The sequence below is a fragment of the Leopardus geoffroyi genome, chromosome X (assembly GCF_018350155.1).
Source record: "Leopardus geoffroyi isolate Oge1 chromosome X, O.geoffroyi_Oge1_pat1.0, whole genome shotgun sequence".
Lineage (NCBI taxonomy): Eukaryota > Metazoa > Chordata > Mammalia > Carnivora > Felidae > Leopardus > Leopardus geoffroyi.
In genome coordinates, this window is record NC_059343.1 from 100,120,820 (window position 1) to 100,138,277 (window position 17,458).

General features: G+C 38.0%; 1 pseudogene; it reads right to left on the bottom strand.

Moving 5' to 3' along the window:
* Positions 1-3,250: 3,250 nt before the first annotated feature.
* On the bottom strand, positions 3,251-14,990 carry LOC123594437 (annotated as a pseudogene).
* Between the last annotated feature and the right edge of the window lie 2,468 nt (positions 14,991-17,458).

Here is a 17,458-nt window from a genome sequence, read left to right on the forward strand (position 1 = left end):
TAGATAATAAATCTATTTAGGCTTCGTAGGCCATATAGTCTCTTTTGCAAGTACTCACCTCTGCTGTTGTAGAATAAAAGCAGTCATAAACACTATATAAATTAATGGAAAAGGCTGTGTCCAATAAAGCTTTATTTACAAAAACAAATGGAGGGATGTAGACTGTGGGCTATTCATTTGTTGAACTCTGCTCTTAACCACTATGAAATATTGTCACAATGTTAAGGATTAATGATTCATGAATAGCCAAGGTGTTTTTCTTATTCTTCTATGGGAGATAGACAATGCTCTTAGTCTTATAGAATGAAAAGTCAAAAGGATACTTAATATTTGTAACCTTTTGTTTATAAAATATTTCCATATAGGTGGCCCAGTTAGTTAAGTGTGACTCGGTTTTGGCTCAGGTCATGATCTTGCAGTTCATGGGTTTGAGCCCCACATCAGCTCTGCACTGACAGTGCAGAGCTTACTTGGGATTCTCTCTCTCCCTCTCTCCCTGCCCCTCCCCTGCTTGCATTCTCTCTCTCAAAATAAATGAATAAACTTAAAAAAATTTAAAGTATTTCCATATTTATATCTACATATACATTTATTTATATAAATGTACATATTTAGATGTGCAGGTATACATGAACATAGACATGCAGGTACACACAGGGGTGTGTAACAATAAATAGTAAATAATAAATAATTAATAATTAATAAATATATAATATATATAATATATATGTGTGTATATATATATACACATACATATTAAAATGTTCATTGTGGTTATTTCTTGAGTTAGGGAATATTTTGAATTTTCTTTTGTAAAAGTGATGACTTTTCTAATTTTTATGTAATGCATATTTATTACTGACTGGAATCAGAGCAAATTAAAATTATAAAAACATATTTATTGGGATATTTTCCATGTGGGAGGCACAGAAATGGAGAAAAGACATAGCATTGGGTAGAAGCTAAAACCAGGAAAAAGAGGCTGCTCAGGCACATACCAAGGTTTAACAGATCTGACAATATGAGTTTTTTTATTTTTCAGCTCCATAAGTATTCTTATTTTTTAATATTTATTTTTGAGAGAGAGAGCACGAGCAGGGGAGGGGCAGAGAGAGAGAGGGAGACACAGAATCTGAAGTAGGCTCCAGTCTCTGAGCTGTCAGCACAGAGCCTGATGTAGGGCTTGAACTCACAAGTGCGAGATCATGACCTGAGCCGAAGTCGGAGGCTTAACAGAGTGAACCATCCAGGTGCCCCCTGCCATAAGTATTCTTACTGACTGATCTGTGAAAATGAATCTGGACTTTTTAAATGGATTACCTTTTCTAGTTATGATATTAAAGTTTGTCAGAAAGCATTAAAGATACATTAGAAGGAGAAAAAAATTGATTTCTAATTCCAATGTGCTTACACAATGAACTTACGCAGGACAAATGGCTTCCCCATTGTCTAACTCCTGTAGTATGGGTGGCTTCTCCAGGGCCTAGCTTCTATGGTACAAGGGATCCAGCAGCTCCCAGCTGCCCTAAGGTCTTCCTGGTAATGCTCTCTTAGGTGATTTTGCAGTGGAGTGCTTCTGCTAAAACACTTCCCATGAACTCCCATGACAATGAATTTCTGACAAGTTCCAAAGAACAAATTTCTGGCAAGTTTTACTGGTGTGGCATCACAGCAACCTCTTTGCCATCCAGTCAGCCATGGCTATGTCCTCTTCCCCAATGTTTATATCCCAGCCCTATTGGAGGAGGGTTGTGGGACTGAGGAGGAACTCTTCCTTGGGAATTCATTCTCTGCATTGGGGGTAGTGATTGCTCCTTATATATGTTATTTCTGTACAGTGAAACCTTGGATTGCAAGTAACTTGTTCTGCAAGTTTTCAGCAAGATGAACAACGATTTCTAATAAATTTTAACTCGATAAACGAGCAGTGTCTTGCAATATGAGTAGTATATGATGCTGAATGTCATGGGATCACAACTGAGTCAATGGTATACAAGTACTTTGGATTACAAGCCTGTTTTTGGAATGAATTATGTTCACAGACCAAAGTTTTACTGTATTTATTATTTCTTTTGTTTCTTTTATTTTTTTTAATGTTTATTTTTGAAAGAGAGAGTCTGAGTGGGGGAGGGGCAGAGAGGGAGGGAGAATCTAAAGCAGGTTCTGCACTGTCAGTACAGAGCCTGATGTGGGGTTCAAACTCACAAGCCCTGAGATCATGACCTAAGCCAAAGTTGGACACTCAACTGACTGAGCCACCCATGCACCACTATTATTATTATTTTTAATGTTTATTTATTTTGAGAGGGAGCAAGAGCATGCATGTGTGCAAGCAGTGGAGGGGAAGAGAGAGGGAGAGAGAGAATCCCAAGCAGGCCCCACTCTGTCAGCACAGAGCTTGAACTTACGCACTGTGAGATGACCTGAGCTGAAATCAAGAATCAGATGCTTAACTGATTTGAACCACTCAGGTGCCCCTGCTATTTCTGTATTTAGAATGGTCTCTACTTCTTCCTAGCCAATCCCTTCTTACTATACTTTTCTGTTGTAACTAAATTTTTTTCTTTAATTTTAGAGAGAGAGAGTGTGTGCAAGGCGGGGGGAGGGACAGAGGGAGAGAGAATCTTAACCAGGCTCCGTGCTCAGTGCAGAACCTGCACGGGGCTTGATCCTACAGTCCTGGGATCATGATCTAAACCAAAATCAAGAGTCAGATGTTCAACCGAGCCACCCAGGCACCCCATATAATTAATAGTTTTTATATTAAACTTTCCCTGTTAAAATTACCATGTCATTTATTTCACCTGATTGGACCCAGACTGATACACCAGCACACTGAACCTGGCTGCTTAGGATATCTGAGGACCAAGCAGACAGAGTCTTCTTAATCAACCAAGAGGGAGCCAACTAAATTGGGAAAGTGAATATTGACCTTTCTGACAGTTACCGAAGGACTGAATCAGGAGCAGATTTATTATCTAAAACCAAATGCTGTTGCTCTTATTTTCTGAGTTGGATGAAACTGCTCTTGGTCTCTCTCAATTTTACATCGCCTAATTGTTATGGACTTTATGTCTTCAAGTTAGTTTCATGCATATGGTTAAATTATCTTTTTCTAGAATGGTGGTGTTCTGTAGTGGCAAGTATAGATTTGGAGCAAGGCAGATCTGTTTGAATCCTGACTTTATCACTGACTCGCTATATGAACTTATGTAAATAAATTAGTCTTTCTGAGTCAGTTCAGATTCCCCCTTTGTAAAATGGGGGAAATGGTACCTACCTAATGTGTTACTGATGGTTTCTCTATTTTTATTTTTTTCAAGTTCTATACAGAGGGGAGGGGTTCAGTCCTTCTTGGATACCCTTTTCCTCATAGCTGCCAGGATGTTGCTTAGCTCCTCTCTCTTCCTTTGGCACGGATGTGTGTCCCTACCCTTTTCTTGATGAAGTTGAGAGTGCACTTGTCCTTGGAGACAGCTCCAAGGCAGCTCCATGGCTCACTGCTGGTATGGGGTGAAGCCGCACACCTCTCTGATCATGTCCCACATGAACTTGGTGTGCCTTGTGAGGCACTTGCTCATGTTCCTGGTCACCTTGTGGCCCTTGTTGAGGCCCATGGCCACAAGGCAGCTCACAGCTGTGGCTGATTGTCCTCAATAGCTCCTGCCTGTTACTGGAGGTTTAATACCAATGAGTGTAGGGGCACCTGGGTGGCTCAGTTGGTTAAGTGTCCGACTCTTGATTTTGGCTCAGGTTATGATCTCACAGTTCATGGGCTCATTCCCTGCCTTGGGCTCTGTGCTGACAGCTCGGAGCCTGGAGCCTGCTTCAGATTCTGTGTCTCCCTCTCTCTCTGTCCCTCCCCTGTTCACGCTTGTCTCTCTCTCTCTGCTGCACACCCACTTGTGCTCTCTCTGTCTCAAAGATAAACATTAAAAAATTAAAACCAATGAGTGTAAAGGTCATATGGTGCTTCATACATAGTAATTGCTAAATTTCAGCTAGTAATTTTTGCTATTATTAGTGTGTACAGGAAATTATTCTTCAAGTAGATGTAGAGGAAACAAGAGTTATGATCTTAAAGCTGGACCCACATGTATGTTAGGAGCAGATTGTAACATAAAGGTATGAAAGACTCTTTGTCTCCCTAGCCCCCTTTTCTTTCAGGAAGACGCATATCTATAGTCTATAAGCAGACAGTGAAGAACCAGGATGAAGTCCAGGAGTAGATGTTGGAAGCAACATTGGTCCGGTTAGGTCCTGACTGAGCTTAGCATGCTTAGGTGCGAGTGAGAGGGGCTGGCTCTCACTTAAAGAATGGTGACTCCAAATTAGGTAACAATCATATTAACTTTTTTTTTTTTCAATGTTTATTTATTTTTGGGACAGAGAGAGACAGAGCATGAACGGGGGAGGGGCAGAGAGGGAGGGAGACACAGAATCGGAAACAGGCTCCAGGCTCTGAGCCATCAGCCCAGAGCCCGACGCGGGGCTCTAACTCACGGACCGCGAGATCGTGACCTGGCTGAAGTCAGACGCTTAACCCACTGCGCCACCCAGGCGCCCCAGGTAACAATCATATTATACCAATAGTTAGGACCCCTGCTGTAAGTAGGTTTTCTCTTGATTTAGCTTCCCATGATGCCTAAGGAATAAAGAGAAGGCTTATTTGATATGCACACCAGGATGTATGCATGTGTTGGGTGGTGCTGAGTGTCTTTTAGTGGGACTCCTACTGTGATTGACTCCTTACAAATAAAATGTGCATGTAGCTTGGTTCCCTTTTCATGTCTCTGTAAAACAAGACAGATTCCAGTTCTTCTAGCCTGAGACCATGTCCCGGATGAGCTTCTAGTGTGTCACATCTGCCTCTCTGTGTGTCTATTTGCCTCTGTACTTGTCAGTGACATTCATCAGTGGAGGGAAATAGCTTTTGCAGTTGCAGATCTGTTGTTGAGTTTGGCCAGGCCTGGCTAAGTAGGTTATGCCTGGCTCAGGCTGGTCTTCTATGGAAGTAGAGTAGGTGGTATTCTTTGGATTAAGTTATCAAGGACCCATGTTAACATTTATTGCCTACTTTGTGCAAGATTCTGTACTAAATGTTAATAAATTATCTCCTTCCCAACCTCAGAAGACTATGAAGTAGGTGCTATTATTATCTAATTTTATAGATGAGAAAACTGAGGCTTAAGTGATTTATCCAAAGTTACACAGCTAAAAAGTGGCGTTCATTCATTCAATGAGGATTTTTTTGAGCAACCTCTATGCATTGAGTACTGTTCTAAGTGGTAGGGATATACCAGAAAACAAGAGAGACAAATACCCCTGACCTCATGGATCTTATATTTCTAATGGTAAAAAACAAAAATTGAAATATATGTTATATAGTGATAAGTGCTAAGAAGATATCTAAAACAGAGAAGGGTATAGGGAGTATGTATATAAGATTGCAGTTTATTATTTATTAAAAAAAAATTTTTTTAATGTTTATTTATTTTTGAGAGAGAGACAGAATGTGAGTGAGGGAGGAGCAGAGAGAGAGGGAGACACAGAATCTGAAGCAGGCTCAGGCTTTGAGCTGTCAGCACATAGCCCGATGCGGGGCTCAAACTCACGAACCGGGAGATCGTGACCCAAGCTGAAGTCGGATGCTTACCGACTGAGCCACCCAGGCACCCCATGATGGCAGTTTAGAGAAAGTGGTTAGAAAAGATGTCACTGACAAGGTGACATTCGAGCAGAGCTGTGAGGGACGTGAGAGAGTGAGCCATGAGAATATCTGCAAGGAGGAGAATTCCAGGCAAAGGGAACAGAAGTGTCAAAGGCCTTGATGCAGGAATATTCCTGGCATGGTGTAGGAACAACAAAGAGGTTAATAGGACTGGAACACAGTGAGCAGAAGGGATAGTAGGAGATGAGATAAGAGAAGTAACAAGGATCCAGGTTGTATAGGACCTTATAGCCATTGTAAAGATTTGACTTTTACTCTGAGACTAGAGAGTTTGGGCACAAGAGTGATATATATATATAGACTTTTCTTTTAATAGGATCCATCTATTATATTGAGAATAAACTGGGGTTAAACAGGTATAGCAAGGAGGAAGAATACATTAAGTGATTTGTCAAAAGATTAATCTTTTTTTAAATGAATACTTTTTATTTAAAAAATTTTAATGTTTATTTTTAAGAGAGAGAGACAGAGCGCGAGTGAGCAGGGGAGAGGCAGAGAGAGAGGTAGACACAGAATCCAAAGCGGGCTCCAGGCTCTGAGCTGTCAGCACAGAGCCCTATGTGGGGCTCAAACCCACAAACTGAGATCATAATCTGAACCAAAATCAAGAGTCAGATGCTTAACCAACTGAGTCACCTAGGCGCCCCACAAAAAATTAAATCTTTGAGTTCAACTCAATAAACACTGAATACAGGAGTGCCTGGGTAACTCAGTCAGAAGAGCATGTGTCTCTTGATCTTGCAGTTGTAAGTTCAAGCCCCATGTTGGGTGTAGGTATTACTAAAAAAATTAAGGAGCATCTGTATGGCTCAGTTGGTTAAGTGTCTGACTCTTGATTTCAGCTCAGGTCATGATCTCACGGTTTGTGAGATCGAGCCCCATGTCGAGTTCTGCACTGACAGTGCAGAGCATGGTTGAGATTCTCTCTCTCCCTCTCTCTCTGCTCCTCCCTGACTCATGCATGCACAGGCGCACTCTTTCTCCTTCAAAATAAATAAACTTTTGGTGCCTGAGTGGCTCAGTCGGTTAAGCATCTGACTCTTGATTTCAGCTCAGGTCATGATCTCACAGTTTGTGAGATAGAGCCCCGCATTAGGCTTTGTGCTGGCAGCACAAGGCTGCTTGGGATTCTCTCTCTAACCCTCCCTGCCCTACCCCCCCACCCCCAAATAAATTAAGAAACTTAAAAAAATAAATTAAAAAAAATTAAACACTGAATAAAGGGCTGGATCTAGTATTTGTGGAGTCTGAGGCTTTATACAATTTGGGGGGCCATCTTAAAGAATTCAAGAATAGGTATATATGTGAGTTATTTATTTTTAAAATTAAATTAAAAATTTTTTTTAGAGAGAGCGAGTGCGTGAGCGAGTGAGAGGGGCAGAGGGAGAGAGAGAAATCTTAAGCAGGTTCCATGCTCAGTGCGGAGCCTGATGTGGGGCTTGATCCCATGACCCTGGGATCATGACCTGAGCCAAAATCAAGAATTGGACACTCAACTGACTAAGCCACCCAGGCACCCCACATTTTTTAAATTAAAAAAAAGGAAGAGGGGCACCTGGGTGGCTCATTCGGTTGAGCATCTGACTCTTGATTTCAGCTCAGGTCTCTTGGTTTGTGAGATTGAGCCCTGAATTGGGCTCTGCATTGACAGTGACAGTGCAGAGCCTGCTTGGGATTCTCTTTCTCCCTCTCTCACTGCCCCTCCCCTGGTTGTACTCTCTCTGTCTACTCAAAATGAAAATAAACATTAAAAAAAAGAAGGGACTGGGAAAGGGTCTATGCAAGTAAGGGACTCTAAAGCATTAAGCTTCATGAACTTCACAAGTATGTCTGCCTCTGAGTGAATTACTGTGTATCCAACTCTATGCTAGGCCCTGGGAGCAGAGGGATGGATAAATCACAGTGATTAAATTGAACACCGGGACTATTGGAAAGCCTTCTCTCTGACTTTCCATATCTCCTTTTCTTCAATCAACCCAGCATACAACTGAAGGTTTATTTTCCTAAATCACTGCTGTATCACTATGGTACTCCTCTTCTAAAAGCCTCTCATTGACTTTCCATTGCTTGAAGCAGTTCTTATATTCTATCAGGCATCAGAATCACTTGATGAGGTCTGGTGTGTGTGTGTGTGTGTGTGTGTGTGTGTGTGTGTGTGTGTGGGATGCTTGTTCAAAATACAGGTTCCCTGGCCCCAGCCCTAAACCTGCTGAATCAGAGTCATTGGACTTCAGGCCTGTAATTCATTTTATTTTATTTATTTATTTATTTATTTACAGTGTTTATTTTATTTTATTTTTATTTCTGTAATTCATTTTGAACACTCTCTCCAGGTGATTCTGATGTGGGTGGCTACACTTTAGTAGTAGCTAATGTGCTGAGGCCAAAGCTCCTTAATATGGGATATCATCCATAGTCTTGACCTACTTGTATCCTTCTTATTCTTCAACATAGACCATCCATTCTAGCCATTGTTTCTCAAGCATGCTTGACACATTTCTGACTCTTTAGAATCTTTGATCACTTTGCTCCACCTGGCTGAAATGCCCTTTCTTTCCTTACTGCCTCTCCAAATATTAGCCATTTCTTAAGTCCTAATTCAGGTTTAGTCTCTTTCTTGGTGCCTTCTCTGACCCAACAGCCCATAGCCTTCACACTCCCAGAGTACTCACCAGCAACCTTGTCATGTTTATTGCATTATTATACTTCTTAGGTCTGTTAGCTCAACTAGGCCATAAATTCCCTCAATGTAGGGTCCATTCCTTTACCTTTTTGTATCTCCCAAGGGCCTTTTCCAGTACTGAGCAGGCAGAAAAACAAAAGGAGGAGGCAGGAAAGAGTGTTTATGCTCATAATGGAGCATATTTCTTGTCCTTTATATTCTCATTTAGTAGAGCATAACAAATTCCCAAACAACTACTTTTCAATGAACAACGCAGATTTGGTTCATAAATACAGGTTCCAAAAATACATTGAAGATAAAACCTCTTTGGCTCAGATTCTCCTGTCGCAGGAAGGTATTCAGTGATATACTACTGGATACCGGCTGCTATTTTAGTAAATATTTCAGGAATCAATTTATTCTGTGCTGTGATTTTTAAATTTTTATCCAAGGTTGTTGTATTTCATGTTTTGTTGCTTTTGAAGGAGTTTATCTGCATGCTGAAACTGTGTACTTCTAGGCTATTGGAAAAGAAACTCTATCACCAAAGTATATCTAAAGGTTGCATTGAGGTTTACTAATGATTATGACATTATACTTATCAAGGTTTAAGACAAGAGGATGGTTCCAGAGTCACTCTCCCATTAGCGTGTTCACACAAGAATGAGTATAATGTCTACATTTTTTAAAGGAGGGCAAACAGGCACAGGTTAATAAGACATGGTCAGATGGGGCATCTAGGTGGCTCAGTCAGTTAAGCCTCCGACTCTTGGTTTTGGTCATAATCTCATGGTTTGTGAGATTGAGTCCTGCGTCAGGCTCTGTGCTACAGCATGGAGCCTGCATGGGATTCTCTCTCTCCCTCTCTCTCTGCCCCTTCCCCCCTCAAAATAAGTAAATAAACATTAAACAAAAGAAAAGAAAAAGCCATGGTCAGGCAGTGAGATTGTAATCTTGCTGAAAATTGAGTTTATGGAGCCTTGTTTTTTCTATTTCTATTGTTTAGTATATTGAGTTTCAAACTATTTTCCAGAGTCTTAGGGTTCTACAGAGTTACTCTGATGGCCACTGAGAGCTAGGGTCTGGTGGTTAGGGCTGATATTGTTGTAAGAAACAGAGAAGTATTCAAATTCCATTTGGCTTCTGCCTTCGTCCCAAAGGGTAGAACTCTGCATGGTAAGAATGAATCCAATGCCAAGATAAAAGTTGAGCTTGTGACCTCAAGTCTCTTGGCACAGTTTGTATCCTAGGGGACTAATCACAGATGGGATTATAGCACTGCTGTTTAGGAATCTTTAAGGAATCATGAAAATGGACTTACTTCCCAGTAAGGAAACTGGGAGAGGAACAGATACTGTTCTGATTTTCAAAATGGAAGAAGGTAGAGTCTGTGAACTATATAGACTCATAAACTCAACTTTATTTTTTAATAAGTGAACTCGACACCTAACATGGGGCTTGAACTCACAACGCTGAGATCAAGAGTCACATCCTCTACCCACTGAGCCAGCCAGGTGCCCCAAGACTGATAAGCTCAACTTTTATTATTTCTGTTTTCAGTGTCATTGACTTCCACTATTTATTTCCTTCCCTTTGCTTGCTTTGAGTTTGTTTTTAGTTTCTTTTTTTAATGTTTTATTATTTGTTTTTGAGAGAGAGTGTGTGAGCCGAGGAGGGGCAGAGAGAGAGAGAGAGAGGGGGAAATAAAGGATCTGAGGCGTGTTTTGTGCTGTCAGCAGAGAGCCCTATCCATGCTGGGCTCAAACTCACAAACTGTGAGATCATGACCTGGGCTGAAGTCGGACACTTAATTGACTGAACCGTCCAGGTGCCCCTGTTTTTAGTTTAAGTCAGGCCTTTAGGTTATTGAGACTTTTTCTCTTTTCTTTTTGTTTTTTTTTTCTAAATTTTAATTAATTTATTATTATTTTTTAAATTTTTGACAGAGAGTGAGAGCAAGAGAGCATGAGCAGGGGAAGGACAGAGGGATAGAGACTGTTAAGCAGGCTCCATGCCCAGAGCAGAGCCCAGTCTCACGACTGACCCTGAGATCATGACCTGAGCCAAAATCAAGAGTCAGACAGCTTAACCCACTAAGCCACCCAGGTGTCCCTTCTCTTTTCTAATATAAGCATTTAACCCTATAAATTTCTTTTTAGCACTTCTTTAGCTAATCCTTCAACGTCTGATATGTTTATTTTTATTTTCAATCAATTCAGTGTATTATTTTAATTTCTTTAAGACTTATTCTTTGCCTTAAGGATTATTTAGATTTTGATTTGTTTCCAAGGGTTTGGAGATTTTCCTGTTATCTGTTATTGATTTTGTTTATTGGTATATGTTCCATGTGCATGTGAAAAGAATGTGTATTCTGCTGTCGTTGACTGGTGTGTTCTATAAATGCCATTTAGACCCTGTCAGTTGGTGGTGTTGTTGAATGCTATATGCTTGTTGATTTTCTGCCTAGTTCTGTCAGTTTTTGAAACAAGAGTTTTGAAGTCTTCAATTATAATTTTTTGTCTGTTTCTCCTTTCATTCTATCAGTATTTGCTTCATATATTGTGCAGCTCTGTTGTTCGGGGCATAAACAATGGGAATGTGTTATGTCATCTTAATAGACTGACACTTTCATTATATAATGTCCTCTCCCTCTTTATCTCTGATAATTTTCATTGCTCTGGTCTACTTTATTTGATATTAATATAGCCACACTTGTTTTTCTTTGTTTAATATATGAATGATATAACTTTTTCTAACCTTTTACTTCCAACATGCATATATTCTGATATTTGAAGTTTCTTTTATAAGCATATCATTGTGTCATATTTGGAAACTATTCTGCTACTTTGTCTTTTAATTTGTGTATTTAGACTGTATACATTTAATGTAATTATTGATATGTTAGGGCTTAAGTGTAACATTCTTTGTTTTCTGTTCTCTCTGTTCTTCACTTTTGTGTTTATTTTTCCTTCATTCTTTTGATTTCCTCATACTTTCTTTAGAATTCCATTTTGATTTATCTATATTTTTTTACAACTTTATTGAGACATAATTCACATGCCAAACAATTTGGCCACTTAAAGTACACAATTCGATGGTTTTAATATATTGAATTGTGTAATCATCACCACAATCTTTATCACCCAAAAAGAAACCCTGCAACCCTCTAAGCAACCACAAATCTACCTTTCTCTCTCTCTCTCTCTCTCTCTCTCTCTCTCTCTCTCTCTCTATTTTGGACATTTTGTGAATGGAATATTATATTATGTGGTCTTTTGTGACTGCCTTTACTTAGCATGTTTTCAAGGGTCATCTGTGTTGTAACATGTATTGGTACTTCATTCTTCTTATGGTTGACTAACATTCCATTAGACAAAGATACAATATTTGTTTATCCCTTCATCATTTGATGGACATTTGAGTAGATTCTGCCATTTGGCTATTACAAATAATGCTGCTATGAACTTTTGTGCACAAGTTTTTGTGTGGATGTGTTTTCACTTCTCTTGGGCATATATCTAGGAGGAGTAGAATTGCTTGGTCAAATGGTAACTTTATGCTTAACTTTTTGAGGAATTTCCAGATTGTTTTCCAAAGTGGCTACACAGTTTGATATTCCCACCAGCAGTGTATAAGGGTTATGGCTTTATATCCTCACCAAACTAACTCTAATTATCCTTTTCCTTTTTGTATAACCATCCCGGTAGTTATGAAGTGGTATCTCATTGTGATTTTTATTTATATTTCCCTGATAATGAATGACATTGAACATTGCTTCATGTGTTTATTGTCCATATCTTTGGGGAAATGTCTGTTGAGATAATTTGCTGATTTTAAAAATTGGGTTGTCATTTTATTATTGTGTTTTAATCATTCTTTATATATTCTAGGTATGAGTCCCTTATTAGGTATATGATTTACAAAAATTTTCTCCATTTCTGTGAGTTGTCTCCACTTTCTTGATAGAATCCTAAGAAACAAAAGTTTCTTAAAATTTTTTATGACATTTAAGCTACTTGTTTTTCTTATGTTGCTTGCATTTTTGGTGTCATATCTAAGATTCCACTGACAAATCCATATTCTATTTTCTGAGAGTTTTATAGTTTTGACTCTTTAAAAAAATGTTTATAAGTTTATTTATTTTGAGAGAGAGAGAATGAGAGAGAGAGTGTGTGTGAGCAGGAGTTGGGGGGCAGAGAGAAAGGGAAGGAGAGAATCCCAAGCAGGCTCCTCACTGTCAGCACAGAGCCTGATGTGAGGCTCAGTCTCACGACCCTGAGATCATGACCTGAGCTGAAATTAAGAGTCAGCCACTTAACCACCTGAGCTACCCAGGCGGCCCTATGGTTTTGACTCTTATATTTGGATTTTTATTCATTTTGAATTTTTGTATGTTGTGTGATATACAGATCCAACCTCATTCTTTTTATATGTGGCTATCAAGTTGTCCAAGCACCATTTATTGAAAAAACTGTTCTTTCCCACCGAATTGTATTGGTGTGTCTATTGAAAATCAACTGACCGTATACATGGGCTTTTTTTCTAGACTCTCAATTATATTCCACTATTGATCACAGGGTTGTGAGTTTAAGCCCCACCCATGTTGGGTGTGGAGCCTACTCAAAAAAATGGATTCTTTAGGATTTTCTACATACCAGATGATGTCTTGTGTGAATAGAGATAGTTTTACCTCATCCTTCCCAATCTAGATATCTTTTATTTCATTTTCTCGACGAGGTGTCCTGGTTAGAAACTCCAGTAAAAATTTTGAATAGAAGTGGTGAGAGCAGACATTCTTGTCTTGTTACTAGTCTTAGAGGGAAAACACCCATCTCTTACCATTAAGTAGGATGTTAGCTGTAGGTGTTTTGTAGATGCTTTTTATCAGACTGACAGTTCCCTTCTATTCCTAGTTTGAGTATTACTGATATGAAAAGGTGCTGGAGTTTCTCAGATGTTTTATCTGCATCTATTGAGATGATCCGTGTGTTTTTTGTTTTTTAATTCTGTTCACATGGTGTATTATATTCATTGATTTTTTTCCAAGTTAATATACCCTCGTGTTCATGGGATAAATCCCAGCTAGTCGTGGTGTATAATTCTTTCTATATGTTGATGGATTTGGTTTGCTAGTATTTTGTTGAAGATTTTTGAGTCTGTATTCTTAAGAGATACTGCTATGTAGATTTTTTTTCACATCATGTCGTCGTCTGATTTTAGCACCAGTGTAACAAGGGACTCATAGAATGAGTTGGAAATGTTCCCTCTTCTTTTTTGGGGGAAAATTTTTCAAGAATCAACATTAATTCTTTAAGTATGTGGCAAAATTTACCTGTAAAGTCACCTGGTCCTGGGCTTTTTCTTTGTTGGGAAGTGTTTGATTACTGATTCAGTTTCTTATTAAAAGTCTACTCATATTTTTGTTTGTTGTTGAATCAGTTTTGCTCATTTGTGTTCCCTAGCAATGTATCCATTTCATTCGTTATCTAGTTTATTGGCCTGCAATTTTTTTTTATAATTGTTTATAATTGTTTTTATTTCTATAATGTCTATTAGCTTCATAATTGTTTTTATCTCCGCAATGTCTCTTAGCTTGGGCTGTTATAGCAAAGTACCATAGACTGGGTGGCGTATACACAACAGACATTTATTTCTCACAGTTCTTGAGACTAGAAGTCTGAGATAAGGAGGCCAAACATAGTTGAATTCTGGAGAGGCCCTCTTCTTGGTTGTAGACTGCTGTCTCTCATGGTGATCTCACATGGCAGAAGTGGGCAGGGAAGCTCTCTGAGGTCTCTTTTATAGGGACACTAATTCCACTCATGAGAGCTCCCAATGACCCCACCTCCAAATATCATCATGTTGGGGATTAGGTTTCTGAATAGGAATTTGGAGGGGAACACAAACATTTAGTCTCTAGCAGTTACCTTTTTTATTTCTGATTCTAGTAATTTGAGTCTTATGTCTTTTTTTTCTTGATCAGTCTAGCTAAAGGTTTGTCAATTTTGTTGATCTTGTCAGAGAACCAAATCTTGGTTTCATTGATTTTTCTTTATTGTTTTTCTATTTTCTATTTTACCTTTGATCTAATCTTTATTATTTTTTTAACCTCTGTTTGCTTTAGGTTTAGTTTGCTCTTCTTTTCCCAGTGCCTTGAGGTGGAAGGTTAGCTTATTGATCTGAGATCTTTCTTCCTTTCTTTCTTCTTTTTTTTTTTTTTTTTTTTTTTTTAAAAAGGCATTTATAGCTATAAAATCCTGTTAAGCACTGTTTTTACTGGATCCTGTAAGGTTTGGTATTTGTGTTATCATTTTCATTTATCTCAAAGTACTTTCAAATTTCCCTTATGATTTCTTATTTAACCTATTGATTATTTAGGAGTGTGGTGTTTAATTGTACGTGTTTGTGAACATACCAAATTTCCTTCTGTTACTGATTTACAGTTTTGTTCTATTGTGGTTGAAGAGCATACTTTGTATGATTTCTGTCCTCCTAAAGGTACTGAGACTTGTTTTATGGCCTACCATTTGGTTTACTCTGGAGAGCATTCCATGTGCACTTGAGAAGAATGTGTATCTTGCTGTTCTTGGGAGGCATGTTCTATATATGTCCATTAGGTATAGATATTTTATAGTGTTATTCAGTTCTTCTATTTCCTTGTTAATATTTTGTCTTGTTGTTGTATCCATTATTGAATATGGATTTTTTCCTCTCTAAGTATTATTGTAGAATTGATTGTTTATTAATTTCTGTCAGATTTTGCTTCATGTAATTTGGTGCTCTATAATTGAATGTGTAGGTTTATACTTGTTATATAATCCTGATGGATTGTCCCTTTTATCATTGTAAAATATCCCTCTTTATCTCTAAAAGCACTTTTTTGTTTTAAAGTGCATTTTGTTTGATATTAGTATAGCCATTCCAGCTTTCTTACTATTGCTGTCTGCAGGATAGATTTTTCCCCATCCTTTTACTTTCAATCTATTTATATCTATTTTTAAGTAAAAAAATTTTTATGTTTTATTTTTTTATATTTGAGAGAGAGAGAGAGAGACAGGGACAGAGTGCGAGCAGGGGAGGGGCATAAAGACAGAGACAGAATCTGAAGCAGACTGCAGGCTCGGAGCTGTCAGCACAGAGCCCGATGCGGGCCTCGAACTCATGAGCAGCGAGATCATGACCTGAGCCAAAGTCGGTTGCTTAGCTGCCACCCAGGCGCCCCGTCTGTTTATATATTTGAATAGTAAGTGTGTGTCCTGTAGATGGCATACAGGTAGAGCTTGATTTTTATCCATTTTGATAAACTCTGCCTTTTAATTACGTTGTCACTAATATAATTTTGTTTATACTATTTTTCCTTTTTTGTTTTCTATATGTTCCATGCCTTTTTGTTACTCTTTCTCATGTACTGCTTTCTTTTGCTTTAAGTGAATATTTTCTAACGTACAATTTTAATTTCTTTAACTTTTCCATTATAGTTTTGAATTATTTCCTTCGTCGTTCCTTCATGGTCCCTTAGGCTTACCATATACATCTTATCAAAATTTGCTTCAGATTTATGCTAATTTAGTTCCAGTGAGACACAGAAAGGTTACTCCTGTGTACCTCTGTTCCCTTTTTCCTCTTTTTGTGATGTTATTGATACATGTATTATATATGTTAAAGGCACAATAACATAGTGCTATAATTACTACTTCATATAATTTTATATATTTTAAAGAAACAGGAGCAAGAGGAACATGTATATATATGTTTAGCTTTTGTTATATTGACCTTATTTCCCATTTCTGGTTTCTTCATTTATTTCTGTTGATCCACATTACCATGTAGTACAGCTCTGATCCCTACCACCTCCCCTGCGTTATTGGCAAACCTATTACATTTCTATATATTGTAGGCCCTTCAGTGCAATTATACATATATTTTTAATTGTTTTTTTAAGTTGGTCAAGAGACAAAAGGAAAGAAATATGCATTTATACTGTCTTTTATAATGACATATAATTAACTTTACAAGTAGTTTTTGCTTTTTTTTGCTTTTTTATTTGAAATACTGTCTGGGTCACTTGCTTTCAGCCTAGTATTTCTTATAAGGTAGGTCCGCTAAGCAACAAATTCTCTCAAGGATCAAGGAATGTCTTTATTTCACATTTATTATTCAGAGATAGCTTTGAGGGATATAGGATTCTTGGTTGATAGTTTTTTGTTATTATTTTGGCACTTTTAATATGTTTCTCTCCTGCCTTCTGTCCTCCATTGTTTCTGATTACAAGTCAGCTATTCATTTTATTGGGATTTCTTTATAAATGACTCTGTTTTCTTGTTGCTTTCATGATTTTCTCCATGTCTTTTGGCTTTCAGCATTTTTATTATAATGTATCTTTCTGTGGATCTGGTTGCTTTTATTGTATTTGAAATTCATTGAGCTGTTTAGATGTATAAAGTTTTTCATCACATTTGAAAATATTCAGCAATTATGTCTTTGAATATTTTTTCTGCACCTTAATCTCTTCCCTTCTGGCACTTCTGTTACATGCACATTGTGTACTTTGCAGGTCCCATATTTCTCTGAAGCTATTTTTTTAATGTAATCTTTATACCCAATGTGGGGCTCAAATTCACAATCCTGGGATTGAATCACATGCTCTACCAAGCTAGCCAGGCACCCCGACACTGCAGCTTTTATTTTCTTTTTTCCTCTGTGTTATTTTGATTTTTGATTACATAATATCTATTTTCATACTTGCTATTTCTTTCTTTTCTTTTCTTTCTTTCTTTCTTTCTTTCTTTCTTTCTTTCTTTCTTTCTTTCTTTCCTAATTCTTTTGGCAATTCAAATTAACTGTGGAGCCCCTCTAGTAAATTTTTCTTTTAAGTTATGATACTTTAGGCTTCCGAATTTCCATTTGGTTCTTTTTTTATAGTTTTAATCTTTTTTAAAAAAGTTTTTATTTATTTATTTTGAGGGACAGACAGCACGAGCTGGGGAGGGGCAGAGAGAGAAGGAGAGAGAGAGAATCCCAAGCAGGCTCCACACTGTCAGCACAGAGCCCCACGTGGGGCTTAA